The following is a 2,441-nucleotide window of genomic DNA, read 5'->3' on the forward strand; positions in this document are numbered from 1 at the left end:
GGTTAAAGAAAATGGAGAAAAGTGGGAGGTGAGCCAGCTGTTGTTTGCGGACGACACTGCGCTTGTGGCAGGATCGGAGGAGGGATTGAGGAAGTTGGTGACAGAGTTTGGGAGAGTATGTGATAGAAGAAAGCTAAAGATAAATGTGGGTAAAAGTAAGGTGATGAGATGTACAAGGGGTGAAAATGGCAGTAGACTGGAAGTGAGCATTAAGGGAGAGCGACTGGAGGAAGTGGATAGTTTTAGATACTTGGGTGCAAATGTGGCAGGAAAAGGTGGAGTGAAGGTGGAGGTAGAATGTAGATTGAGAGAAGCGAGTAAATACCTTGGTGGATTAAAGAGTGTAATGAGGAATAGACATTTGGGAATGGATGCTAAGAGGAGACTGTATGAAGGAGTGATTGTGCCAACAGCACTGTATGGGGCAGAAATATGGAACATAAGAGAAGAAGAGAGAAGGAGTTTGAATGTGTTTGAGATGAGGTGTCTGAGAAGTATGATGGGGGTTACTAGGCTAGATAGAGTGAGAAATGAGGAGGTGAGGAGGAGAACTGGGGTGGAAAAGGAGCTGGGAGATAGGGTTGATGAAAGAATATTAGGATGGTTTGGACACATGGAAAGAATGAGTGAAGAAAGACTAGTAAAAGAGGTATGGAAGGCAGATGTGGAGGGAGTGAACATGAGGGGACGTCCTAGGATGAGGTGGATGGATGGGGTGAAGGGGTCTTTGGGGAAGAGGGGAGTGTCTGTTGAGGAAGGACGGGAGAGGACAGAAGACAGGGGTGAATGGAGAATGGTTTATATGGATGATGTTGTGATAGCATCAGGTGGAATGGGCGGGGTGGGTGGGTGTTGGTGGTGGGTGAGGTAGTATGTGTGACCAAAATTTGATGCAGCCCGAAGGGATTTCTCCCCGTCCTCTCATTTTATGCAATGGGGGGGGGGACGGAGAGGGGGGTCGCCGATTTAATGAAGCGGCCTTGCTTTGGATGTGCTGTGTCTTGTGACACTGCTTCTGACCCAGGGCAGTGAGCAAGGTACAGGGATGACCCGTCATCCAGGAGGTGCTCAGATAAGAGGGAGGGTGGAGGGGTGTGGAGTGTATTCAGGGATGGAATGGGTGGAAATGATTTTATGCCTTTCCCTTTTTGGCTACCTCCCTTGTAAAGGGGAAAAAGCCTTGGTATATGTATGTATACATATATATATATGTATACATATATATATATATACATATATGAATATATATATATATATATATATATATATATATATATATATATATTCTCTAAGGGAGGCTTGGTTAAAAGCAACTGCAAATTCATTGTTGATCAATTTTTTCTTCAGAGTTTCCATCTTTCTGAAGGTATCCTTTATAGCAATGGGTAAAGAACATAACATAAGAACATAAGAATAAAGGAGGCCTACACTAGGCAGCTCCGTATCCATCACCACCTGTCATCCCCATCCATAAAGTTGTCTAATCGTTTTTTAAAACAACTGATAGTTTCAGCGCTTATTACATGGTTACTAAGTTTATTCCATTCATCAACCACCCTATTAGCAAACCAATTCTTGCCTATCTCCTTCTTAAATCTAAATTTGTCCAGTTTATACCCATTACTGCGAGTCCTGCACTGTTGTTTTATTATGATGACCTTGTTTGCATCACCCTTGTTATAACCTTTGATCCACTTGAACACTTCTATTAGATCGCCCCGCACTCTGCGTCTTTCCAGAGAGTGTAAGTTAAGGTGCCTAAGCCTCTTTTCGTAATGCAAATTTCTGAGTCCATGTATCATTTTGGTCATTCTTCTCTGTACTGATTCTAGTGGATTTATGTCCATTCTGTAGGACGGAGACCAAAACTGTACCGCATAGTCAAGGATGGGTCTAACTATCGCTAGATAGAGTTTAATAATCAACTCTGCACTTCTATTCGTTACTGTCCTAGCAATGAAACCTAAGACGCTGTTAGCTTTATTTCTGGCGCTAATGCACTGCTTCCTGGTTTTAAGGTCCGGATTCACCAGAACTCCCAAGTCCCTCTCGCACTCAGATTTGTCTAAAAACGTGTTATCTAAGCTGTATCCATTTTTGTGGTTGTGTAGCTTTACGTTTAACACGCTACACTTAGAGATATTGAAGTTCATTTGCCATTTCACCGACCATGTTAACAATTTATTAAGATCATCCTGCAGAATCTCTGCGTCGTCTCCTGACCTAATTAGGCGTCCTATTTTAGTGTCGTCTGCAAACTTACTAACATCACTATTTATCCCGTCGTCTAAGTCGTTTATGTACATAATGAACGAAGGACCCAAAACCGAGCCCTGGGGGACCCCGCTAGTAACATTGTCCACCTAGATTTTATTCCATTTATGGTGACTCGCTGTTTACTGTTACTGATCCAAGCTCTAATCCATTCTAACACTTTTCCT

Source organism: Oratosquilla oratoria, chromosome 28 (assembly GCF_046742065.1).
Source record: "Oratosquilla oratoria isolate Oo_2021 chromosome 28, ASM4674206v1, whole genome shotgun sequence".
Classification (NCBI taxonomy): domain Eukaryota; kingdom Metazoa; phylum Arthropoda; class Malacostraca; order Stomatopoda; family Squillidae; genus Oratosquilla; species Oratosquilla oratoria.